The 27768-nt window shown below is 38.6% G+C and overlaps 1 protein-coding gene across 4 annotated transcripts in view; it reads left to right on the top strand.

Moving 5' to 3' along the window:
• The first annotated feature begins 7123 nt into the window (after positions 1 to 7123).
• SNCAIP (synuclein alpha interacting protein) overlaps positions 7124 to 27768 on the top strand; it is an 82773-nt gene continuing 62128 nt past the window's right edge. For 2 of the 4 annotated variants that reach the window (XM_062599795.1, XM_062599789.1), the window contains exon 1: positions 7327 to 7464. The gene's annotated coding sequence lies outside the window, so the exon portion shown is untranslated. Of the gene's footprint in view, positions 7185 to 7326; positions 7465 to 25091; positions 25163 to 27768 lie in introns of those variants that run through there. The other 2 variants (XM_062599791.1, XM_062599792.1) reach the window with 2 other exon arrangements.

Genomic DNA, 27768 nt, shown 5'->3' with positions numbered 1-27768 from the left:
TGATTTTTTACAAGTGATTTATTGCAAACAAATAGGCCTACCTATTATTCAGCAGCAATGGCAGAGTTGTAGGAAAAAGAGCCTGAATTATTTCTTCTTTAGTTCATAGACCTTCTAAGTAGCTGTGAACTAGATATCAGAGATGGCAAACAGATAAATAATTAAAACAGAGAAGGAAAACAACAGCAAAATGAAACAAAGCCAAAGGAAAATACTATCTGAAAAGATGTTGGTTTTAAGTGCCTCTAGGCAAGAAGAAGAAAGGCTTTCTGTAGCCATCAAGTAGTCAACTTAGGTTAAGTCAGTTTGAAGAGTCACAAAATAATTCCCTTTATTCACTAGGAATGTATAGCAGTCCTGACTTAAAAATCTGTAATTTGCTGGGTTAATTATGGTAGATGAAAATACGATTCTCTTGTGCTTTTCTTTGTTCTTATTACTATTTCAGATCTTATCATATGGAAGTTCAGGTGGGAAGGTGTTTTAGTAAGCTCTGGTGAGCGTAGATGTGCTGAATCAGCTCATATGATTTGGAATTATTATTATTATTTTTTTTTCTTGACAAGAGCTCTGATTATGTTCAGAAGCACCTTGATATTGGCAGCAGTTGAGGGAAGTGAAAACCCTCGACAGGTCACCACAAAAATGAGACTGCCTTTTCTATGATGCTACAGGTGAACTGGCTGCTTCCTGGGAGAAAGCAGCATCTCTAGTGAAGGCGCCCATAGGCTCTTGGCTGATGCTTATCCATGAAAGCCTCTATTCTACTTCCATGCAGCTGCTGTTCCATCTACTACCATGCCATTGTTGAAAGTTTCTTATTATTTTTACCAATATATTATCTTTGACCTTGACACGAACATTTTGAGAGATTGTTTAAGAAAGGCTCATTATGAGAGTGACCGTAACTATATTAGCATCTTTACATAAGAAGCAATGCAGACTACTGCTTAAAGTGTCTTCCTGTGGGCTAACTCAACAAAGAATCCTTCTGTCTTCTGGTGATTCACAGAGAATTTAGAGAGAGAAAGAATTGGTGCTTATTACCAAGAACTGATTTTCAGGGGCTACTTTTGTCTATCAGCGTGACAGGTTCCTTTCATACAGATAGACAGAGAGATGCGTGTGTGTGTTGTCTGAGATCCGGTTGGCCTAGGAAAGAGAAAAGAGCCACCTATTTCACCATTTAAAAATTGCTCCTCTTGTTTCTGTGACCCCCAACCTGCTTACCCTGGACTGCTTGCAGAACTCTTGATTTCAGCAGTGAAGTACCAGACTGACTCCTGAATTTAAAGTTTTTTCACCCTACCGTTTTAATAATAAATAGTCCTCCTCTCTTGGATAGAGATTCATTATAAAATAGTCCAGAGGTCTTCCTTTGCCTTTCTCCTTGGCCTGTATTATACAATCAGATGTTTTCCAGAGATTTCTCCAGATTTTTGTCCATATTGTTATTTGAGCAATTATTTAAAGGTTGTTTGAAATGTCTTGCTTTGATCTAATTCAGGTCATACAGCCTTCTGTCAAGTGATTAACAGTTAAGTGTATATTTAAAAAATCTTAGAATCATGTTATTAACTGGGGCATCTCCAAGACAGTTTAATTAGCAATGGCTTATTATTGATTAGCGTTTGTAAAATTTCACATTAATTTGTAGGATTACTATGATTAGAATTTACTTCTAGCACTTAAAATAGGTTTATAATGGTACAGCTTTTGCTTAAGGCCCAAGTAAAATACACTGTTTGGTTTTAATCCAATTAAATGTGTTGCAGAGTCAGGATTTCCTCTAATGACTCATTCATAGTCCTACTGAATTGAAAAGGGTATGTGTAAATCAACATTGAACTTACTTAAACTCTGAGACTTCTGACTTCTTATCTTGCCTCTAAATTGGCACCATACAACATATTTATAATCTAGTCATATAAAGAAACAGCTCCTCCTTTTTTTTCCCCCTTGTTTCTCTTCTCTAATTAGGTCATATCAAAGAATGCAGGTCATACATACAGGATGGGAGGAAAGCAGAGTGTAACAGTTGACAACGAACTGCACATGTATTCCCGGTACAACGTAGTTGCTAAGTGAAGGAATTCCCACGAGCTAGTTAGATGCCATAAACTAATACAGGAACTTACAGGATCCAGCTGCTTTACAAGATCTGCGTCTGTACGTGCCCTTGTCTTCCGGTAAATGCAAGCCCACCTGCCCCTTGGCAAGAGAGCATTCCCATAGTAAGCAATCTGGGTTTATGACTGGAGAGAGAAGAAGCTGCACCAGGGCAGTTACTGAGTAGAGAATATAATCTGTTAATCCGGGGTCCAGTCAGTTTATTTTATGGCAACCTGTTTGTGCGGCTATATCTACATGTGATCTTTGTATAGCTAGCAGAGTAATCAAATAGAAGAAAGGAGATATATTACAGACTGTAACTTCTTTTGAGGACCACACTTAAAACTTTTTCCAGTTTGTCAAGATTTATTTTCCAAATGAAAATCTGTGACTTCAAATATTCACAAATTCAAAGTTGTAGGCTTGTCAGTCTCAGGGAGTTCAAATGAACACTTTACTTATCTATCCAAAAAATTTTTGAAAGATGGCTTGAAAAGATACTGGAAATATATGAATGGTAAGAAAATTCCTGAGAACAGAGTTTTGTTTTTACTGTAGGCAAAGGTGTAACTAAAGTCAGTGTCAAGTTTGACTCGAAGAGCCAAGCAAGAAATTGGACTAAGCATACATAATCTAGCAGTGAAGCTAATTATCCATTACAACAATGTAGTTAGGAGTGTAGTGACCAGGATTAGATCACTTTCTGAAAATATTCTTTAGTTCAGACAGGAATTTGGGGCTTTTATGCCAGAAGCTAAAGTAGCTGATTATGATAATTATTTCTGACCTTTTGATCCAGTAATGCCTTGTGCTAGCTTTTCAGCCATATGTATTATGTTCAGTTTTCCTGCACAGTTCTGCTAAATGTATGAGCAGGAGCTTGGATATCATGTTGTGAAATTCTCTGTATGATTCACACAACAGAATATATCAAGTCAGTAAGCATTTAATAAAACCCAGGTTTGAGATTTCTTCCCTCACGGTAGTTGTCAAGTAAATGACCTCTTAAGATTGCAGAAAATACTTTCATGCGTAATCCCAGAAGCAAAGCTCTATGCATTAAAAGATGCTTTCAAATTAATTATTCAGGTTTTCTTAATCCCATTTCTCCTAATGAATGGGGATTCACCCTGCGTTCTTCTCAAGGCAGCTTCTTGCTCTCTGAAATTTATTGACAGCAGATTGCCTCAGTGTGGCTAACAGATCAGGTTCAGACATTACGAACAACATGAAAAATAGTACAAAAACACTGCAGAAAAATAATTCATTTTTATTGCAGTCTCAGATACATAGTCTCATGGTTCCTTCAGATGTAGCAATTACATAGTGAAAAATAAGTCTACCATCAGATTCATGAAATGAGACTGTTTGTTGTAATATCAGCTAAACAACTGCCAGTCAGTACTTCTAGTAGCTTATGACGTTTTCTTTGTTCTCTTAATCAAACAGAACAATGCCTGTACATGTATTTGCTGTATGTTTACAGGCTTTTCAGAATGGAAATGTCTTTCCAAACAGTACTGAGTACAAACAAACATTTGATATATTGTATAGAAAAAAATGAAGGTGGAAAAAACCCACTCGGGTTGGGGGTTCATTCTTGGAAATTTAATGTAAGGTTAACTTGGATCTTTGTCCCATTTATCTCCGCCCAGAAACTGAAGGTGAAGGTAGGAACAATACACCTGTTTTGGGCTTACTGTTTTGAAATGAGTACATAAATAGTGCAGTGCTTTCAGAATGGTAGCTATTCTTACTGAGCCTCAAAGCTGGATGGGATCTTATTTAAAGAAAACATTTAAATGCCACAATGACTGCTCCAAATGACCGTGAGTCATCATAGATCATCATATGACCAAGTTAAAATTTTGCTCTTTGTTATTTCAGCAGACACGCAGTAGTTGCTAGCTTTCAGTTAATATGGAGCCATAGGTGATGTTCGTTAGTGGAGATATCATACCCCAGCAATCCTAGGTCACCATCTGGAAGTCCACAGGCTGCTCTTGTATATGAAGTACTTGAAAATCCCTAGGGCTTTAGCAGCTGTTTATCTGTACAACAGAACGCTGATTCCCAACCTTGCTGTAATCAAGCTGCACTTGAAGAAAAGTGGCCATGTACTGCACTCCACTGGGGTCACCTCTTCAAGATCCAGCTGTCTCCTTTCCATCACCTTTCCTGCCTCAGGATTGCTGCACATTTCCAGGAAAAATATGGAAGAAGTGGAGTTGGTCCTGCACAAGAAGAGCAAAACTTTTGCAGGACATATCTATATGGGCTTCATGCCTTAACTGAAATACGCTCATGCTTTCATGGGCAGTATTATCAAGCAGTACAGCATTTGCTGTTAAATCTGCTTCAAGGTCACCTCTCATAAGAGTTTCAAAACTAGTGAACAGTTTTCCCTGCTTTCATTAACATCAGTGGAAGGACTGTTGTGATAGGCACTTGGCAAGGGGCCACAGAATTCAGTTCTGCAAAGTGTTGCTTGTCTGTAAAGGATCTGACTTTTCCTGCATGCCTTCAACCACAAGCTTTATAGTTATGCAAATACCAGCCTTAGCAGCATCAGGTGGGGAAAATGAGGTTCAAAAACTGTGAAATGATCTTGGAGAAACTTTCTAGAAAAACAATGTGCAACACATTTTCAATCTGTCTTTCTCCTTTGCAAATAAGGTTATAGATGAGAAGACTCAGCTATTTCAACAAAACTTTGCACTGTTTGTGCACATGAAAAAACAAAACTAATGTCCAGTGATTTTAGGCAAAAATAATGATGGTACCATGCAACTGGCAGTAAAAACACATCCTGAATTTTTTACAAGAACTGAACTTGTATATCATAATTTACTTTTTGTACAGGCATATAGCCTAATCAGCACTTCTTATTCAAACAAAATTTCCAGCAGTGAGTTCAGAAGTAGATATATAAACAGGGTTATCAGCTCTAATTGAGATCCTATCATATGCAACACATACAAAGACACTTGGCAGGCTTTTATCTAAGAGGCTATATTTGCATATGGATGGTATTTATAGCCTCTAAATTAAAACCACGTTTTTCTCGTTTTGGTTTTTCATCAATGCTGTTCTTCAAGCAGGCCATACTGCTATATGACATTGTGTTCTGGAGTTGACCTGTATTCCTATCAAACCATTTAATCGCACACAGCTGACCGACATTCCTTTAGAAAACCACCTAATCAAATGCATTACAAATACCCCAAATGGTTACTTAATCTGCATCTAAGTACAAGTGTGAAATATGCAGTGTCCAAATATACTCTTTCATAAAAGCAAAAGACATAAAAGCAAAAGACATTTCCAAAATAAACCTTTTAACCTCAGTCAACGTAGACCATTTTTATGTGGTTAAGATAGTGGTGTTCCCTGTACACTTTCCTGGTGTACATGGTCAGATTCACTGTAATCTACATTCAGTTTTCCTTTTTTACACGTTAAAAATGCAATTTAAGAGGAAAGAAATATAACAGTGTTTCCACTTTGGGCAAGTGTATCAAATGAGCTGAAAAATATCTGAAAATAAATGAAGTTGCAGTGCCTAGATAGCTGGAGGGAAATATCATGGAGTACTGTGTTGCCTTTCATCTCCAAGTCTCTGGGTTCAGATGAAAAAGTGTGTCGAGGTTGTTACTGTGTGATGACTGTGTCCCAGGATTAAGTGGAAGTGGGAGTTAGCAATTGCCATTTTATGCCCAATAGCCATGTTATGGTTAGTACTTTCATTACAAATCCCTATCGGAAGCACAGAGCCCCATTGAGTTTGCTACCCAAAATAGTATTAGGAGCTGATAGTTTTAGGCATACCTGCAGCAGTGCTGGGTGTGCTGCATTTGGTCTGTGGACAGTAGTTGTCCATAATGCCAAACTAGCATAAATTCACTTTAATTCACTATTCGCATCTCCGGGGTTTTTGCAATATTTGCAGAGAAATCTCTGCAATATTTATCAGACAATCTAAGAGGTTCTGGTTTATCTTTTGAAATGTAAAAGCACAGAAAACAGGGGGAGGGGAAAAGAGAAGGAAAGGTATAAAAAAGGGAACATTTAAGAGGCAGATGGAAAACGTGCATAAGAACACGAGGCAAAAAAAAAAAAAAAAAAAAAAAAAAAAAAAAAAAAGCTGTGAAAACACGGCACAAGAAGGCTGAATTACGAAAAGGCGGAGAAACGCCCGTAAAAGAGCCTCCAGCACCGCCGAGGGTCCCCTCCTCCGCCGGCTTCCCCGCTCAGGTGCGCACCTCCCGCCGCAGCCCCCGCGCTCCAGGCTTTCGAGGAGACCGGGGCGGGGGCGACGGGGGGGGGGGGGGGGTGAAGGAAAAAAAAGAAAAAAAAAAGAAAAAAAGCAAGGTTTTATTCTAAACAGATGTGAGCGCACGGAGCTCAATATTTTCAGGTATTTTTAGTGCAGCACAGCGCCATGTGCTTAATATTTTATACAGCAGCGTAGTATTTTCGCATGTTTGAGGCGGCTTTTTACACGCGTATAAAAATCGCGTGGGATGCTGCCAACAAATTGCAGCGCAGGGGGATACACCTACCGCTTTCAGCACGTTTTGTTAAGTGCCTTTCTTAAAGCGAGAGAGCGCCGCTTCCTCGACAGCCCCGAGCGCGGCGCGCAGGCACCGAGGCAGGCTGCGGCCCCCCGGCCCCGCTCGGGGGCAGCCGCCGCCGCTGCCGGGGGGAGCGCGCCGAGCACGGGGCGAGGGGGCGGCCCGGCGGGGCGGGGCGGGGAGCGCGCGCGCGCCCCAACGGCTGCGCCCCGCGCCCCAACGGCTGCGCCCCGCGCCCCAACGGCTGCGCCCCGCGCGCCGGTCACGTGGCGGCGCCCCCCGCGCCCTCCCGAGCGCCCCGAGATCCCGGAGCGCGGAATGGCTGCGGCGGTATTGTGACGCAGGCAGCGAGGCAGCCGGCGGCCGCCTCACGGAGCCGCGCCGCGCCCCCCCGCCGGCGTCCTGCCCCCCCCGCCTCCCCGCGCCGCCGCCGCCGCCGCCGCCGGAGGAGCGAGCGGCGCCCGCTGCCCCGCGGAGCGCCCGGCCGGCGGGGACGCGGTGAGTCCCGCTCCGCGGCAGCCCCAGCCAGGCGGCCTCCGCCAAGTTTGCGGCGGGGCCGCTCGCCGGTGGAAGGGGCCGGGGCTGAGGGAGGGAGGGGCGGGACTGCCCGCCCGCGGGAGCGGAGAGCGGAGCGGGGCGCTGCGGGAGCCCCGCACCGGAGGGGAGCGGCGGCGGCGGGAGGCAGCCGCGAGGCGGCACCTGGGTCCTTCCCCTTCTCCATCACCCAGCGGCGGCGGTTCAGCGGCCGCGTCCGAGCGGCGCTGCGCGGAGGGCTGAGGTGAGGGGGGGCGGTTGCTGGCTGCGTAGCGGCGGGCGGGCAGGGGCGCGCCGGGACCCCCGGCAGCTGCCCGCGGAGGGGCGCGCAGCCCCGCGGGGCGCGGCGGCAGCGGTGACCGTTGGCGGCCGGGCCGGGGCGGGTTGGTGCCCGGGGCGGCTTTTCCTGTCAGGGCGGTTCCCGCGGGGCGGCGGCGGCGGCAGGGGGAGCCCGGCCGGGCCGGGGGAGCGCGCCCCTTCCCCTGGCGGGGGGAGCGCTGCCGCCGGCCCCGGGGAAGTGCTTTCCCGGTGAAATCAGGGCTGAACGTGAGGGGTTTTATTAGGGCTAAGTATATACATGATGTCAGTTCTGCGAAGTGCCACTGTAAAAATCATTCTAGTGCAGCTTCTCTGTGAAATCTGAGGCCGATGCAAATTTATTTCTGTTCTGTTCAGAGCCAGACGTCCCTAGTGGGGAAATAGCCTTAAGCACCGTATGTGTTTCACTAGCGCATATTGAAATTTAAAAGAGAATTAAGTAGAAGTTGCCTGCTTATAACTGCAGAGAAATGTTAATGTAAGCGAATACTAAGTTAGCTCTTAGAAAAACTGCATTTTTGGCTACGTTGTGGTCAGTCCAGGAGTATGTTTTTGCAACACGAGAGAGCAAACCTCTTTTCTCTTTTTCATACTGATGTCAGTGAGAGTTTTTTTTTTTTTTTTTTTTATGTGAGCAAATGCATTTTATATGAAGAAAAGCTTTAGGATCAGAACCTGATTGTACTGAATACAGACTAGTTCCCAAATAGGATCAAGCTTCTTTGTCAGTGTTATCACCTCATGGGATTTTCGATGTTTGGCTTAAAGCCACAGCTTTAAGAGACAGATTAATCAGTCACAACTGCTTTTCCAAAAAAAAAAAAAAAAAAAAAAAAGAAAAAAAAAGAAAGAAAAGGGAACCCACCCTCCCCTCCCAGTCCTTATGAATCCATAGAAAATCGTGGAAGCATGGCCTCATTGTATACCTAAACAATTCAACCACAGAAAGTAACCAGAAAAAGTTAAAAAAAATATTCTGAAGCCAATCACAGGATTGTTGGACCCATTCGTGATTTTAAAAAGCTGAAGAGAGGGATTCGATCATAGCACTGGAAAATAAAAAGGATTTTCTGTCTTGTGTAAATAGCTCTGATCCTGCAACCAGTAATTATGTTCAATTATGTGCATGTATTTAAGTCATTGTACAGTGTACTGTTGCTGACTTCCATGGGATCCTGCCCTAAGCAAGGCCAATAAGTATGTGTACTGTATATACTCCTAAGGAGCCATAAATAATATGATCCATCACCTTATTACCACTCATAGATGTGAGCTTTTTCAGCTGAAGATCCCTTGCAAATAGCTTGTGGAGTTGCCTGGTAACATGGTAAGCCGCCCAGTTTTCTCTTTAATGCTGCTAAGGGTGTGAGTATGCCTGTGCGCGCTGTATCTGGGGCCACACTGAAGTTTTTGCATCTAAACTGAAAATCTAATTTTAAGAGCAGAGTTGAGGTATCCCTCAAGAAGGAGTTAAGACACATTCAGAAAGACTTTTTATGTGAATAAGAAAATTAGTTTGAGGTAACTTATTGTCAGAAAACCCTTATCTCACCACTGTAGTTGTGCTTCCGATATTATGTAATATTTTTTCCTATACACATGCCTTGAGTTAGCACAGAGGCATGGCACCCATGCCTAGTGTAAAAAGGAATAATTTTCAGTGTTCTTTGTAAGTTGTAGTGTATTGCATTTCTGCACATTTTCTCACGTCAAAAACTGACCTAAACAAACAGGCTGTTCTTTTTCACCCAGTCATTAACTACATCATAATCCAGCAGTTCAGTCATCTTTCAGATCTTTATGGTTTCTAATCTGCGTCCTTGACTCAGTGTGCTGTAGAAAGCAAATGTGGCTTGTAGCTTGGCCAAAAGACGGATAAAAGAGAACCACTTCAGAGGAAGCAGGCAGTGCAGAATAATCTCCTAATCTGAGGATACTCTCAGGAACTGGCTTGTTAGGAAGTCCTAGCTTGAGTGAGTTGGCCACACTATTATAAGTGGCCTTTTAGAATAAGGAGATAAGCAGTCTTTCAGATGCAAGCCTGTCTAACATGCTCTAGGTGACCCTGCTTGAGTGGGGAGGTTGGACTAGATGATCCCCAGAGGTCCCTTCCAACCTTACTGATTCAATGATTCTATGATAAGCAGATCATATAATAGGTAGTAAATTTATATTAAACAGAAACTTACCAACATTTTTTCTGTAATGAGAGAAAGAGACATAGTAAATAAGTATGACTTGATTTTTTTTTTTTTTTTTTGAAACTGCTTCTACGTTTATAAAAAGCCGCATGTAAAAAAGATAGACCTGTTGGACAAGGTGACTGAGTGGTGTCTTTAAAGATGCAGTCCCTCCTTTGAGTGTGGGGACTAAGTGATTTTTCATTTATTGTTTTCATGAATCTGAAACCCACAACAGTATCACTGTGGCACCAAGTGTCTTCATATTATGTAATCATTTTTGAGAAGACATCAACAGTTTCAAGGATCTGTGAAGTCTCTCTTACTGCCCTTCTGCTTCCCAATTGTCTGGTCTTTATGGAGCTAAAACCTGTCCCCATGGTGAGCTCTGTAGCACAAGGGGGCTGTGGTATATTGGGATCACCTCTTGCCTCATATATGTGAGGTATGATACTGCTTGCACTGTTACGGCTTTTGTTCTCACACAGTCCTCTTCCAAGACTTTCTAGACCTCTTGTATCCACATCCTCAGCATCTGTGTCCTGCTTGAATACTCTGATCTGAAACAGGAAGAGGAAAGCATGGCAGGCCCGGTGCATTCGTTCTAGTTTTCTGTCCTCTGAGATGGAGATGTGCAGGTAGACACTGTGTAGGCACTGAAGAGATACTAGCAAGTTGTGGCAGCACTGAGCCAGAAGCAGCCCTGTGCGAGGGAAGAACCTACCATTTTGATTTCAACTTTATTAAAATAAACATACATCTGTTTCAGGGTACAGACAAAAGTAAAATACCAGGTTCTTCCCTCTATCCTCTTCCTCCTGCAGCCACATTAGTTAATGTTAAGTAAAGAAAAACTTATATTTTTCAGCCAATGCTTTACCATGTATTACTTAAAATACGGTGCTTTTATAGAGTTGAAATGTGTAATTTCACTACTAAGTTGAAAAAATATAATTTTCAACATTTTTTAAACATGAGATTTTGGAAGGGAATGTAGTTGTTGTTATCAACTGTTGTCAAAAGAGGACCATAACTAAATTAAAGGAAATAAACACATTTTCTTAGATAATCAGCAAGAGGACTTGGAAGGTTGTGTCTAGGGTTGCACTTTTTCTGGCAAATGTATTTTGTCTCTCAAAGAAGGCAGAGGAGATAGGCTTACATGGAGCAGGTGCATAATAAACACAAGGGAATTCTCTTTAAATGCAAATGTGGTTGTACAGTAGATTTATATGCACAATGGAACTATTGGAAACATTAAAATAGAACGTATACATCAGATAACTTACTGATTTAAAGTCCCGAGAGAATTTTTAACTGAGGGAGAAAAACAGTATATCAAGAATTGTAGTAGAAATATCACCAGCTGTTTACCTGTCTAAGGTGTAATTGGAATTTCATCTTTTAAGATGAAGTTGGATGTGCTTCACAGGTATGAAGATTTTTACAGTTGCCAAAGAGAAGAAAAGTACAATTTAGCTTTCATAGTTTGGTAGTTTGGATAATCATTCATTAGGCGTATCACTTTGTATTTTAAGGAGCATTTACAGAAGTTTATTTGGAATGTGAATTTGGTGGATTTTCAGTTTGTAAAGAATAATTGAATAACACTTGAAAGTGCGATTGTTTTCCTAGCTAAAATGTAGCCTTAGGTTTGTAAAGGAAGTGCTTAGAGCAAACCATGTTCCTTTTCCTCCCACCAGTTCTTGTTTGCACTCAAAATGCTGGCATTATTTTTTCTTTGTTTACATTGGAGAAAAAGGCATTGTCTCGCTTATCTTTTAAACTCAGTACAATGTATTGCAGGGCCTCTCCTAGTGGATAACTCTCTGTTCTTCCTGTGTGCATGTGGACACACACATATCCTATCCGTATTACTGTTTTTCTATCAATCTGGAATTTACCCTTTAAAATGAAATTACTATCCGGAACTTAACACTTCCTTTCAACTCCTCCATTTTAGCAAACTTGTTTATGTCTGTGAATAGAAACTAGGTTGTGCTGCATAGCTTTCTCACACCTGTATGCCAGCACTATGCACAAGATTGTGTTGTAGTTATGTTGCTCCATGGATTATTCACCCATGTAATTCTTCTGCGGGATCTAGCCATAATGGCTGGCATTTTTCTCAAGTATTAAGGAAATACATTAAAACAACCCAGACTAAAAAAATGTAACTACTGACATATTTATACATTCATGTACACATCTCATGTTCTTTTGTACTAAAATACAACTTGTTTTATAATATTTTTTTGTAAATATTCTGCCTTTAGTATGCTACATTGGGAGTTCCAGTTGTAGTAACAGTAGTAAACTTATGGAGAGCATAAGAATTACTTAAGAATTGGCTCAAGTTTTTCAATATTAAATTTGCCAGCATGATGAGAGAGTTATTAGAATTTATGTAAATGTTCTCTATAACCTTTATAACTTTTTTTTTTTTTTACATTTTTAAAAGGAAAACAAAACTTGGAAATGTAGGGCATTTGGAAGCAAAAGAGTACTAGCAAGGTGAACAAACTCCATGTATTCTTTGACCCACACTTCTGTTTTGCTTAGACTAACTATAATCAGCTGGGATTTTTCTCCTCTTATATATTCAGATATTCTTAAGGTATGTGCTTTAATTATATTGAGTACTAGAATAGTATCATTTTGGAAACTCGTATTTTGAGCACTGGATAAAGTATAATATTTGTGCATGTTGCTAGGACGTGGGCAAAAAACTTATCTTGAATTACAAAATGGAATCACCAGGAAATGGAGATATACTTACATCATTAATTACTTGCTTTTTATTAATGTAAACCAGATTTTAAATTAGAGGTAAGGGAATTTTATAGTGGCTAAATATAAGCAACTGTGAATAAGTACTGTAATCTTAAACTCCATCAATGATTTTGACTCTGTATCTGTAGAATCATGGTTGCCTCAATCCCTTTGCTGACATTGTTCATGTTTCAATTAATGGGCCGTGGTAGGTGTGAATAATGAGAGGCGGTGTACCCACAAAATAAGCAACAGGTTAGGAAAAGAAGGCTTCAGCTATTCACTGCCCTTTTGTATGTGATACGTTCTACAACATCTTGATGCAGTGTTTGCTCAAAACAATTTGATGGCATAATTTTCAGGAGGCTGAGTTTGTTTGTATTTTTCTGTATGTGTGCTTATAGTTATCTGTGTATGGTGCATTGAGTTATCCTTAGGAAAAGAAGAACTGACTTTTTAAAAATTTAATTATGATAACAGTAATAGATATTATGAGTGAACAGTCCAGATCTTGGAAAAAAGACACTGGCAAACTGATTAGCTGCAGGTTAAAAAAGAAATAAATTTGTGATATACTGCTACAGAGTGAATGGTAAAGTTCCAAAAGTTAAAGTCTGGAGGTTATGCATGTAGTTTGTGCATGTAGGTTATGCATGTAGCATATACACTTATGTTGGTTAATCTTCATCTGTGTTAGTGTATCGTGTATTTTTGGTAAATGGTAGTGATACTACTTTTGGTGATAAGTTGGTTCTTTAATTCTAGATTCAGGGTGGTTGTTTACAAATATCTATTTCAAGGATTTCTGTACTGAGCTCTTTTGGGAGCACAAAGACCTCAGGAATTAATATTAAGTCATTTATTGTTCAGCATTATGAATCCGCACTTGGTAAATAGGACCCAAATTTAGCAGTTACCTTAACTACTCAGTAGTGCTTTGAAAAGTCAGATTTTTATGCTATACTTGGCACATACAGCTCTCATTCTCCAAGACTGAACAGAGATAATTAATAAACTGTTACCCACCTCTTTACACCCCTGTTTTTGAGGGTCATAAATGAAGCACATTGTTTGCTAATGTAATGAAAATGTTTCTTCTGTGATGCTCCCCAAGTGGATGACTTAACTTACTGCCTTTCTGCACTCCCTGTTAAAGCACTTGGTGAATCAGGTCTTGGATGGAATGCTTTGAATAGCATTTCCTGAGTGTCTGGACTCTCAGCTGTGATCATGTGCTGAGGTGCCCAGGTCTGAAATGCTCAGCAGAGCATGACTGTGCATGCATTTAGGCTTTCTGTGGAAAGAAAGAAGCATGGGGTTCTTATCACTACTCCTAGAACTTTCTGTATTTCACTAGCCTGCTTCTTCCTCTTGTAATTAGCCCCTATGTAATCCTGGCTGCTGTGGGTAGATTGCTAGCAGAGTTTTAATTGTTTGGGTTAAAACTAGCTTGTGTATTTTTATATTCTCCTCTTAAGGTATCTAAAGATGCTGAAGAACTACATTCCTTCTGAACTTGTGCTCTGGTCATGATTTAGCAAAATGCACACGAAATCTCCTTTGAGCAAATCATTCGGTACACACTCAGTTTAAGAATGTGCATAAATCCTTTTTGTCACTTTGTAGACAAACTGTGATAAACCGTGGTTGAGGGGCCTCTATGGCTTCTTTGTGTTTGCAGTTCCTTGTAGTCCAGACCAACTGGTACTCTCCCATATAAGAAAGTAAGTTCAGTGTTGCTGCTGTTTGTTCTGTTTGTGATACTTGGGTGTTGTGCACTGATCCCAAAGTTGCCATGTGCTGAACACTTTTATATTGCTAATCTGTATTTGCATCACTGATGAATGATGTTCGTGTTTGAGAAGGTGAGGGAGTGGATGGGGAGGCAAGGATATGCAAGAAACGATTTTCACAGCTGCAAGAGACTTTGGTTCTTCTTACTTTGAAGCTGATCCAAATTTGATAAATTTGGAGGTAAAGTCCTGAACTTAAAAGACTTACCATCAGCTGCTGCATCACAGTAAGTTCTGCCCCTATTAACAACAGTAGTGAATAAAGACATTATTGATATCTTGATGTTCTTCTGAAACAACTGGCCTTGAAACAGTAGATAAATAATGTGCCTGCTTAGATTAGGATTTAGGCATACAGCATTAGCGCCTCATGAAGATGAATGAGTGCCATTTACGCTTCCTTTAACACAGTCACCTCCAGCTGCCTGCAGAGTGTAATACTAAAGCTGTGTGAGTCACAGTGCCTGCACCTTCAGGTTAAGTTGGCCTGGCTGGGTGAATCTGCACAGAAAAGGCGAGTGCTTGTTATTGTGTTCCCTAGGGGTACAAGGAAACAAATTGTGTAGGGAGAGGAATTAGCCCAGCTGATACAGTTTACTAAAATGGACACTCTCTCAAGCATATGTTCTTCATCAGGTCCCCCATATGCTTTACATGTATGTTCCAAAGCTTTTCTGTTTGCAAATACAGTTTTTAGATGACTATAGCTGCAGTAGCACTGTTCTCTGGATGGGTACACCGCAGTTGAGAGATATGACTGCAGCACATGTGGATAGATCTATACTAGCTTTAATCTATAAGTGATGTGAAGACATGCCAACCTAGACTTAAGAAAGAGCTGTCCGAGCCTGCTGGACAGATTGTTAAGCCATGTTGAAGTCTGTTTTCATCTGTCTTCACTGCTATTTTTAACTGTACTATCTAAATTAGCACTAACATGGAGATTCCTACATGTGCTGAAATCAATTCATGATTTTGTGAATTGCCTACTGCTTCTCCACTATGTTGTTTGTAGAGGGCCTGTGTTTGAGCGTATACCTCTTGTTCTGTGCACTGAGACAATTTAGTTTTCTTTTCCAGTGAGCTTAATTGTTTATGCTGAAATTTGTCATCTCTTCTTTGTACAGAATTATAGAAAGTGTGCCAGAGTGTAGGAGAGATTTCTGGCCATTTCCTACTGCAAAATTAATGTTGTGATCTTTATTCCCAGTGTGATAATTTAGCTCTGCATTATAGAACCTTCAAACCCAGGCCACAAGTTTTTGTAAAAGCTAAAATCCAGGTAAGAGTCCAAGCTGACTGAGCAGTGTTATAAAGCTAGCATTTTAGAGCACACTTATGTGAAAAATTTTGCAAAATTATGTGAGAAATATCAGAAAGGGCAGTAATGTGCCTACTTGTGAGTTTATATGAAGCATATTTGTTATATCTAAAGCACAGCTCAAATTTAATAAAGGATTTGTATTTATTTTTAAGAGAAGTTACTGTGTATTTTTCTACATTTCACTGTTAAGAAGAGTTTTTCTTGATATATTTTGTTTGTTTGTATATTGTGGAATAAGGGTTAGTTTTACTTTGTCAGTCAGATTAATTACCGAGTTATTCCACAGTCCTGTCTGTGAGGTATGCTTATGATAAAGGTGTTGTGTTGCAAACAGCTATGTTTGATGACAGCAAGTACACTTCCCCATCAGCTTTTAGTGTGTGTGTGTGTGTATATATATATATATATATATATATATATATTTAATTTGGAAGTACACTTCCCTTCCTCATTTAAAAAAAAAAAAAAGCGCTAATCTGTTTTTAAGTATATAGTCTGAAAAGATCTATTGAGTATAAAATTCTTTTACTGTGTGATTTTCATGTTAAATAACAAAAACAAGATAGAAAAATGACTTAGAAAATGAAGTTAGGGCATAGGAAGATGAATTCATGCAAATGCTTTCATGCCATAAAAACACATCGCATAAATGTGATTATTTTCAAACAAAAAAAAAAAAATACAAAATAGTCTATAACAAGGCATATGTTTCTGTGACACTAGACATCTTATAGAAGAAGAAGGTGAAGCTGAGCTTTTCAGTCTGATGGAATGTTGCAGCTCACTTATCTGCCAAGAAAATATTTTGTCTCTAGATAAATGAACTGAAATAAATAAAATATTCCCCCATCTTTCCTTAAACTATTCTTTAAAAAGGTATCTTTTATGACTGAGCTTTACACCCTCCTGAGAAAAAAGAACAGTACATTAGACGCAGCACAAGAATGCAAGTATATAGCTACAAAGCTTGATTGTTTCACTGGGTGTTTTTGAATAAATAACTTATTCATTTGTTCACCTATAAAATAAAGATAAAAGATTTTAGGAAGTTGGAGTAGCAGATACTCTATAGCAACATTCTTTTTACATGTGGAGATCTAACAGTGCCTAATGCTTTTCATTATAAAAATGTCTTGGCCCTTTCTTAAACAGCTCCAGCACCTTCATAGTTTGAAGCAGATAACTGGTAAAACATTTTGAAGCCTGTAATGTTACTTTCCACCTTTTTTTGCAGATAGATTCTATGGGAAACTTCTTTTGCTGGATATGGGACAGTTTTTGTGAGCTAGTCATTAATATCCGTGGTCTTCAGACTTAGGTTTGCAGAGATTACCTCCTTGTGTGTACTTAGCCTTCTTCAGTTTCCTCTGTGGGCCTCTGTGATGCTACGGGAGCCTTTCCACAGGACTCTGCTATAGGCTGAAAGCTGATTATGTGCTGGAAGTGGAGAACCCGTTGTGTCTTGTTGCTGATCAAACTGTTGAAGAAAAACAGCTGCTATCAGGAATAACATAAGTGCTTTGAAAGATTGTTATAATGGCTATGAGGTTAGGTACTCTTAAGTTTAAAAAATGGGAGAGGTTTAGTTTACCATACAACTTTATGCTGACTTTACTCTTTCCCTTTCTGGCAGGTTTGATTGTGGTCAGGGATGTTTAGCAGGGGGCCTTGACTCATTGGAAATAGTGCTAGAAAGCACATAGATAACAGAATAAGCAACAGTGGGAAGAGAAAAAAAATTGACGTTAACTAATACAGGCAAAGCAATATAGACCAGCTAATATCCCTGCCTCTGTGATGATGTCCTCGTATAATACTAGGCAAGCAACTCAAACAGTTGTGTGACTGGTATCTATAAAAAGTGTGCGCTTTCACATTTGGGGTGCCTCATCTGATACGTGTAAGAAAGGAACACTCATAACCGCAGCTGAAGTCAATGAGAGCTGACTCGCACTCATGGCAGTAATCAATAGAAAGATATTGACAGATACGCAGGTGCTTCATATGCTATTTCTAATCCTCACACTTCTCCTGTGTCCTTCAGAGGCTTCATGCAAATTCCTGTGTTTCCATTTCTATTTTCTAAATGGGGATGATAATACTTTCTTATCTTGTAATGGAGTTTATGAATGAATTAGTGAATAGTTCTGAGACACCCAGACAATACAGATGAGCATCCTTGAAAAAAGCAGCGAGGAAATAAATGATCTTCCATTCAGTGTATGGCTTGCATAGAATAAAATTAATAATACAAGCTAGCTAAATGTGAGATGGTGGGAGGGGAAAAAAAACAGAAATAACAATCTAATTTTCTAAGTAGTATTGATTGTGCCCTACATGAGGCAGGGATCCTTTTGTAAAACACTAAAATGCAATTATGCGATTAGATTCTGTATCACAAGGACAAAGGGATGAACAAAGGAATACCCTATATTCATAAATCTTATATCTTTCTCGTTTTTGATGTAGCAATATTTATTTCTTTGAGTTTCAAATATCTAATATTTGTAAAGTGTTTTAGGAGTCTCCAAGACAGGACTTTCTAAAATCACAGCTTAAAATAATTACTGCTTTTATAGTTAGCATTTCTACCATCAGTCTCATCCCATCCTTTGCTTAGAGCATTAATATGTCTACCATTAATTGCTAATAGTGAGTCATATCTGCTGCTTATATTGTTTAAAACAAATACCAACATACCAGTGCTCTACAAGGTACGGTTTTGTGTAGGTGCAGAAGTTCAGTTGCAGTCCTTTTCTGATTTCTGTAATTAAAAAGAAGATGAATTTCAGAAGTCCACATTCTGATCTCAGTATCACAGATGTAAATCAGGAATAATTTAACTGTTTGTCACTAAATTTTCCAGTTTCCACTAAACTTCAACTGAATCGAAAGTTCTTGCTATCTTTATTTTTGACAATGTTTAAATTTACCATAGTTTACACTTTAAAAAGTTATAGCAAAAAAACCATAGGCTTGTCTATAAAACCAGATGAAAAATAGTTGCTTGTTTGTTCTTTCTTCATTTTAAATTTATCAAAATACTTATCAAAATAAAGATACTTGCATAGATGTTAATGGTCAAGTGCCAGGACAAATTATGAAAAAAAGTGAATAATTTAACGTGCAGTAAAATTGTTTAAATGCTTTTTAATAGTATTCATTATTTTTAAAATATACCTGTAATAATACATGAATATAACCACATGTATGTAATTCATTAAGTAGTCTCAAATGAAAGTGGGCTGTTCTGCGTGACAAGTTTTTATGAAAGAACTTCTAAGTTCAAGTTATTTTTTTTTGGCCCATGGCCACAATATGCTTAGACATATGCTCTTCATAATGTGCCCTGCCTGAGGCTAACTCACTCGGAATAAAAATCTATTGCTGGTTATTCACCAATGCCTCAGATCCTGAGTATAAGTATGGTTCACTTTACTTTGTTGAGAAGTTACAATCTGAGATTTAGAGTATTTCAATTTGTATCCCGTATACTTTGCTACTTTGCTTGTTAGAATTCATCCATTGAACCATCTAGCAAATTTTATTGACTTTTTTTTTTAAGGAAAAAAAAAAAAAAAAGAAAGAAAGCCGGGCAGGGTGAAGATTTGATAATAGAATATTGAGCACAAAAAGGGAAAATGGTTTGACCCTGGTCATGTTGCAGAGAAATAATCCTTTCACATGTGAATAGGGAGACAAGATTTTACACAAGTGGTGGATACACCTGACATACTGTGACTCTTGTGAGGAGTGTTAATTGTGTAAGACTTTTCCCTTGAATTTGTAATTAAAGTTAACTTGAAGCAAAAAGTCATCATGGGAGTAAATGCAGGATATATGTTTTGGCAAGTAAATGTAAATGAGGCAAGTTCTAAATTACTAACTTTTAATACAACATTTGAATGTTATAAACTTAAGCGAATGCCATTTGGCATTAGTTCTTTCCCAAGATATCGTTAAACGTAATTGCGCAAACCACTGTGGGATTACAAGGTGTTGAAATACTAATGGATGATTATTGAATTTGGACTGAGGAATTTAAATGAGGAAAATGAAAAAGGCAGAGAAGTGTTTGAAAGGTGCTATTTTTTGATCTTAAAAATCAAAAAACAAAACACGACCTAACAGATGCTATCACATTCAAAATATATTGAGCAAAGATATCTCAGATTACTTTGTCCATTGAAACAAATGTTAAAGATGAAATGTGTTCTTCTGAAGCAAGAAGTTAGGAAGATTTGTAAGGGTGGTATACTGACTAAATTAATTTCACTTTTGTTTCTCTGATCAGTGCCAATGTAGGAGATAAAGTTAATAAAGCCATTGCATGGCATTAAGCAGACAGACCAAAGCAAGGGTTTCAGCACTGTATTTACAAACCAGCACTCTGTCAAATGCTATGAATTAACTGAAATGGTTTTACTGTAAATAGATGCCTCTTCTGAAGGATCACTGCCCACATGGTGTTGTCATTGATTCAGTGGAAAAGTGAGAGACCTCAGTTTCTGATTTAAAATGAGCTCAGTGAGTCACATCTGCTTTATTAGAGACCTTGACACAGAATTCCCCACCTCCTCCCAAACCAGTGCATGGTTTGGAAAGACTGAGCTCTGCTATGCTTGATTTCATCCTAGCATAAGTGCTGGAGCTTGCATTAGTAGTAGTAGTTGCAATAAGCCCTTTGCTGCTCTGTCTTATTTTGGGGCCAAATATCTGGTTCCTCGTGGATGCCATTACAAGGGTGTATTATTTTTGGATTTTTACACGAGAACTAGGCTACCAAAGACAGCATCTTTTTTTTATTTCTGTAGTTCATGAACTTGTAATAGTGCTACAGATGTTGAATATTCATTACCTTTGCCAAAATACTCTAGAAGTTGTGAAAACTTTTATGGCACAGTACTTTTCAAATTGTACCTGGAGTAAATTGTGGTTAAAGCAAAATAACATGCATGTCCGTATGTATCAGTTTCTTCTCGGGTTGATTGGAAATGGTAAATGACCATTAATTTTCTCAGTGTTATTCTCCTCAGAATTCATGTTTCCAATTTTTTGCTCTAGTAAATACAAGCATAGTGTGTACACTCGCATACACCTTCTCAAGTGGTGTTTCTTTACTTTGGTAAAGTTTTAGGTTATCATGAAGTGTGTTTAGGTCATGCCTGGGGTCTGTGCTTTCAGCAGCATTCAGGATAAAGGGGTTGAATCTTTGGGTTTTTTTTGTACATATTCCATACAGGACAAATAGTGATTGTTGTTTTGACTAATGGTTTATAATGGAATCATGCTGGAATACTTGATGGGAAATGAGTATATGTGAAGCAAGACTTTGTTAGTATTCAAATAGTTAATTCCTTCTTATATGACAGTATAGTTAAATAGCTGCACAAAGCTCTCTTGTTTCTTTGCTTACATTAGCAGGATACAGACCGTGTCAAATAATTTAGGAGCACTGTAAACTGATCTCCCAATTGTCATTTAGTACTTTGCCTCCTGAATTAAGGAAAAGGAATAAGCATTGGCTTTAATGTGGAGTGCACTGTATTTCAGTCACTAGTATTCTTTGAAATAATAAAGTGAACTGCAAATAATCTTGACATGAAATAGCACAGGCATTTTATGTCTTTCTTTCAGTGGTCCAAGCAACCATGACTTGATCCATGTAAGTCTTTGGTTCAGTCTCAAATCGAAGTTTAATGGAGGATTTACAGAACTGTTGGACAGCACTTGTACATGATTGATGCAGTGTTCTATATATATTTTACAGTTCTGCATTATAAATTATTTGGTGTTTTAGTATTAAAAACAGATGACAACCTATGGCTTTAGTATTATGTACGTATAGAAGATGGATATATACCCATATATATTGTCTATATTTGTGATTGTTGAACCTCTATACTGTATTAAAATGTATTATTCATTTCTGCCAACAAACATGAGTCAGTGGAAAATGATAGGTGCAATCATTTGAAAAATGCGCATTCACAATTTGCCTGTATTCAGTTAAAGTTCAGGCTGCAGATGTGTAACCGTTCATTTTACTCTTCTCAGTGATGCATGTAACCCTCCTGAGGATTCACATTTATGAATTTTCTGCATTGTTATTGATATTTAAAGTAGTCCAGATAGGTGACATGAAATAAAATTTGTGTCTGACTGGTATAAGAGGTAATGTTTTTTTTTTTTTTTTTAAAAAAAAGCATTCAATCTGATTTTGTTAGTTCAGCTGCTGCGTGTTCATTCGTAAAATCAGAAGTTTATTTTGCAGTGGTTGTTTTCTAGTAATCACAGATATCACTGTATGTGTATTTTCTCCAAGGACTCTCATTTTGCAATAAAATGTTTGGTAGGTTTTTTCTTTTTCCCCTAAAATTCTACAGGAAATAGAGAAAAAAGATGGATATCTTTAAGCTTACTTTGCTAAGGAAGATTTTGGGGTCAGAGTTCACACTTCTAAAATGACTGAAGTACAGATTTGTTAATTCTTGATGTTTCTGCTCAATCACAATTTTCCAGGGAAAGTTTTGTCATATGCAATCTTGTGATCTGTATGTGAATGTATTATTTTAACCTAGGTTTAGTGTTGTAATTAAATTACTGATATTCAAAACAAATGTACTTGAAGACTTCTTTGAGTAGCTCTGTTTAAGAAAATATTTTCATAGCATATAGGAGGTACAATGGACTAGTTACTAGCTGTCCAATTTAAACAAGAGACTTCGTATGTTAATTGCTTCAAAATACATTAATGGCAGAGATCCCACTGTAACGCATGTTCTATTTATTACTGATTGATCCAGATTGTGCTTCTAGTATTCCTATTCATAGCTTGATAGGAATCTAATTATTCCTTTCCTTGGTTCAGTTGTTTTGTTTAATTTTAGACCATTCATTGATCTCATATCCCTCAGGTATTTTCGTCACTTTAAGCAAAGGGTGAAAAAAAAGAAAACACCCTCTCGTAGACCTTCTTAACAGAGCTGCTCTTTACACGTTGTTGATGTCTTGCAATTTCAGAGCTTGCTTTATTGGGACAGTGCAGTGTGATTAATCATAAATTCAATCTTACAAGAACTTGCATAAGAAGGGATTGCAGTATCAACCCATTGCTGTGATTTGTGATCCTGAAACAGGAAGTTGCGATCCAAGAACAAATCTATTTTTTTCTTCCTTTTTAAGTTTAAAAACACAGAGATTGATAACTGTAATGGAGAAGAAAGTGAAAACTATGTTTTACCTACAGGTATAGTGTAATGTAATGTTCCCTAAGTGAGTTCCAAATCTGCAACTGCAGTGTGAAAAATACAATTTTCACCGGCACCAACAGACCAAAAAAAAAAAAAAAAAGAGTAGTTTAAACCAAGCAGGATGGTTAAAAAATTTCAGTATTTACAAAAAATTGCAAAAATTTGCTAATCATAATCTTTTCTAGACATGAGGCTCCCAGATGGCTGCATAATACACGATCTGCTTTGAGGGAAATGGCTTCCATAAAACAGAGAAACTGAAAAAAATAACCAATATTGTATTTACCTCACCATAATTCCACAGAGGGAAGAAAGTCATTCCCTTTCTAGCTCTGAAAACTAAATTTAGTTCTATGTTAATGGAAAGATAGTCATCTTTTTTTATTTATTTATATTTTTTATTGCATCCCTCACACACACCCTATGGAATACGCCGAAGTGCCCTGTCCTGGCTGAGAGAGGTGGTGATTTGGAGCCAATGCAGCTAATGCCAGAAATGCTACTTCATTCCTTGGCAAAAATACAAGGATAATCAGCACCTACTTTCCTTTAGAGTCAGAGGTAGTTTTTCAAAGATCTGAATTGGGAAGCGCATACATTTCACGACTTTTAGGGTCTCAATTCTCTGCCCCTGAGTTCAGTTTTTAAGATTTACTGACTTGACAATGCTGTCCTTCTGTCCAGTAAGTGGACTTAGCAGCCAGTGCTTTTTAGCTATTCACTGTCAATCTGAAGTGTAGGCTCTGTGGCATATAAGGTAGTGCATGGTATTCAGTAGAATTGCTTGTTACGTGCGTTCCTATTTTCCTTTTATACACAAACAGTCAGTACTATTTTCTGTCATAGTGGGCTGCCAGCTGATTCTAAAAAAAAACCACATGGATCTTAATTAGATCCATTTTCTTCAGCATGGAAATAACTGTTTAAATGGTCCTGCTATATTTTTAGAGAATTTGCACAAGTCTTACGTAACTTTCAGGCAAATGGAAAGTCGAGTCATCTTACAGAAGAGAATGTGATTTAGTAAGTATTTTGGTGATGGCCTCTGTTAGCATTTGAATCTGTCAGTTAGAAGGACACATTATTATCTTTAACATTTATGGCTCTACAGATATGCCTAATCTGTTATGGAAACTCTCCCATAAGCCCCTTAGTAGTAAAGGGATTTCTTTGTGTGAATCTAGTCAAGTAGTCCCTTCAGTGAAGTTGGTATAATCTTTATGAATTATAACTTCTGTGATGAGTTACTGACTTGAGAGGCATATGAAACAAACTTTTTTATGATGTATTAAATATGAAACTATTACAGTTCAGCCATGAAGTAAGTAGTTTCACATCAGAACTCCATGTGAAGTTGGACATAAAACACCTGACCAGCCAGTTTCATTGAAGTGTTTTTCTATCTGGCGACCTTGTTAAAATCATGTTGTCAACTGGTAAACTACCTATTTTTCTTGGGGGAGGGAGGGAGGGGCGAGGGGGGAAGGAAGGCAATCTCTAGCGTGATTTCACAGGAAGGTCTTTGTGTTAAATTCAAAAGAAAGAATTGAATTATAGGAAACAATTCTAGATTTTATTGTATATTCATGGATACTAATTTTCTGTTATGTTAAATGTAACAGCTTTTTATTATTATTGTTATGATACTGAATTGGTATGAACTAGATGGATTTTTCCTTTCAGACTGCATATCGTGTTTTGCAATGATGTCCAGATTCATTGCACTTAACTGAGATGCCTAAGTTAGAACTCATATAGGTCTCCTCTATCACAGATAACTACAAATAGTTGGACACCATGAGCAAACAGTCCACCTTACCTAAAGTCTGAATTATCTATGGATGCTGAATTATCTATGGATGCCTGCCTTCTTACACTTACTATGGAACAAACCTGTGATTAGCCTCCTCGTGGAGACTTCCTAGTTGCCTAAAATGAGGTGGAGTGAATCCATGCCCAGGGTTCCATAGTGCCTTGTTCTTTTTTTATTAAGGTGTATGTTTCTGTAACATTGCAATGATAGAATATTTGCACTGTGTTCAAACTGTTGTAGCCAGTAGTACTTCCTAGCTCATCTTGTAGATCAGTTGTGTATGTTCACCCAGCTTCCAGGTCTGCATGAGTGAAAGATGACAGCTCACACATTTCCTCCCATAGTGCCTGGCTGCTGCAGACAAAAAGGCCAAGTGTATGGACAGGAAGGATGCAGTGTTGAACTCTACCCAGTTCCCTGGAGGAGTTTAGGAGTGCTAACTTCACAGAATAGTCTTCAGCTCTCCTATCAAGGGACTACTCCCACCAGGTAAAAGGAGGAAAACTTGTGTGTGGCTTGCAATTCCTACTCAGTCCCAGGTTTTACGGGGAAAAATAGGTCATGCCTAGTGCAGAGGTACTAAAGATTGTCTTTTCTTGCAGTTTGTCTGATCAGTCCACTTTTGTATAGCATGATTCCTCAAAGATAGAGCCTCATGTTTCTATGTTTTGCTTTTTGTTTCCAACTGAGCTTAAAGAGTAGAGTGTTAATTACATGGCAGGAGAAGTGTGGTAGTTCTTCATGTATATCATTGTGAATCCCACTGTTAGGCATTCACTTGTATATATGTGATCCAGGTCTTTTGGGGCTGCACTTCCTTTGCTTCCACGTGCTTTTCCACAAATCCACAGAGGATGTTACTGCTACAAAACTCAGTTTCTCATCTGCACCTGTGACTGTGCTGGGTCTTGGAGTACTTGAACAGCCACTGTTTTAAATGACTAGAATTCTTCATAAACTGTCAGAACATTCAGAACTTGGCTGGTAGAGATTGAAATTATGTTGAATCTCAAGTCTTAGCCAGATTCAGAATTCCTTTGCCTGTGTTACTCCTCTGAATCCACCATAAATCACTTTAAAGCGAATCCTGCAAAGTATGTCTGAATAACACTTATTCAGTCCAAGATGTGTGGTATAGTTCACATAGAAAAACTCTATGATATTGTGACTATTCACAAGAAAGAACTAATGGTGGTAACAGAAAGAACATTTTATGTGACCCTGAATACCCAATTAGGAGGCTGTGAGAGTTGCAGACTAAGTACTCTTTTCTTTGCCCCGCCCAGGGTTCTTCATGAATTGTAAGATCTTGTCTCTCATCTTTTGAGAGTGTTCATAAGAACTACAACTGACTTTTGACTAGCAAGAGCATACTTACTGGAAGAGAGATTTGCTAGATAATAAGTCACCTAAGATCATGTTCTTGGGTAGCAGTTAAGTGCTGAATTGACATTGCAATCCTGAGTTCTCTTCCAGGCTGTACAGCTATGATAAAGATCAGTGAATCATCTGTAGAATTGAAACTCCATATGAACATCCTGGACCAGATAAGGTTCGCAAACTCTTTTGCAGTATTCCACAATGCAAATTCTGGGATTGGCAACTCTTTCTGTGTAGTAGGATATATGAGCCAAGAAATCCTTGTTCCTCACTGCTTACTGGATGTAATGCCTCCTTTACCTTGCAACAGGTGAATGGAAGAGGTTGGGGTAGTTTAAAAGGAATAATGTCTTAACTGCAATGGTTGCTGATTTTTTCTGAATAATATTAAAGCTGTCGTCTCTTGCTGGAACTCGTATAGATCCTACCTGGAGCGTTGTTGCTTGTTTCAGTATATTTGTGGGGAAAATAGGTAGTAACAGAAATTTTTCTTTGTTGGAAAACCTGAATAACTGTCTTACAACATCGCCTGGCCAACTGCATTTATTTCCAGTAAAGAGACTACACTTGTACTTTGGTCACATGCCAGAACAGATGATGTGTTTTATAGATGCAGAAAATTATGTTAATAAAACTAGAAATTATATAGTGCTACTATCCACAAACATGAACTTTCCTATGACAATATTGTTTACTTAAAAACTAAACATTATAACATTAATGCTTAATTATGTGCCCAGATTTTGAACTAAATCTAACCAGTCAATGTTTCTGCTTACTTGTCAGTTGCGGATAACTAAATATTTGCTTGTGAAGTTAAGCTGTTGTCTGCCAAATGTTCTCAGTGAGACTTTTTTCCTCAGTAAATAGATGTATTCCCAGTTTCTTATTTTGTTCTTTTACGCCCTCCTAGGACTAGAAGTAGAAATGTTACTTGTAATCTTTAGTGGAAAAAATGGAGACTGTGGTATTTGGACATACATGCTTTCAATAATTGCTGTCAACAGATTGTACTAAACATAACAGCTGTTCCTGGTAGGCCTAATAGTCATTACTGCAGAAGAGTTCAAGAGTGCAGTGCAGGCTATCTCAGTGGAGGTGGAGGAGTTGGGAGAACTGGAAATGAAGATGATAGTTCAATGATGAGAGCTTTCTGTGTGATAAGCAACTCAGGCATATAGTTTACATAAATCACATTCCCTTTCAGAGCTCCTCCTGTGTGATATGGCTGCATAATTTTACTTGTGAAGGCCAGAGGCTAGGTAGGAACTAGAATTTGGAATCAGCTATCACTTGCCAGAGATCAGAGCCATCTGTTTTTAGCGCACTTCCTTGCTGCATGGAGCTGAAATGTAGTAGCTGTAGAGGGAAAATTAAGCTACTGATGAGAGGAAGAACACTTAGTCTTGCAAATCTGTCACTTCATAATTATATCTCTGTTGTCCTTTTTTTGGTTTTTCATGAAGAACCTGTCTGTTCTTCTCTATTGTAAAACTACCTAGTTCTCACTCTCTAGCTCACTATTTAGTTGGATACCTTTATGACTTATTCCTTATTCAGGGAAGTTTGAATAGGATATCTAAAAAGAAATTAGAATGCTACTTTTACAATTTTGAAAGGCTCATCCTTTCTAACATCTTTTTTCTTTATCGGTTACCTTCAAAACTTTGAAACCAATATCCCACTTTTTTCCTCCATTTGAGACCGATTTTTGC

Source organism: Rhea pennata, chromosome Z (assembly GCF_028389875.1).
Source record: "Rhea pennata isolate bPtePen1 chromosome Z, bPtePen1.pri, whole genome shotgun sequence".
Taxonomy (NCBI): domain Eukaryota; kingdom Metazoa; phylum Chordata; class Aves; order Rheiformes; family Rheidae; genus Rhea; species Rhea pennata.
The sequence above is the reverse complement of the archived record's forward strand: the minus strand, read 5'-3'. Positions and strand labels throughout refer to the sequence as shown.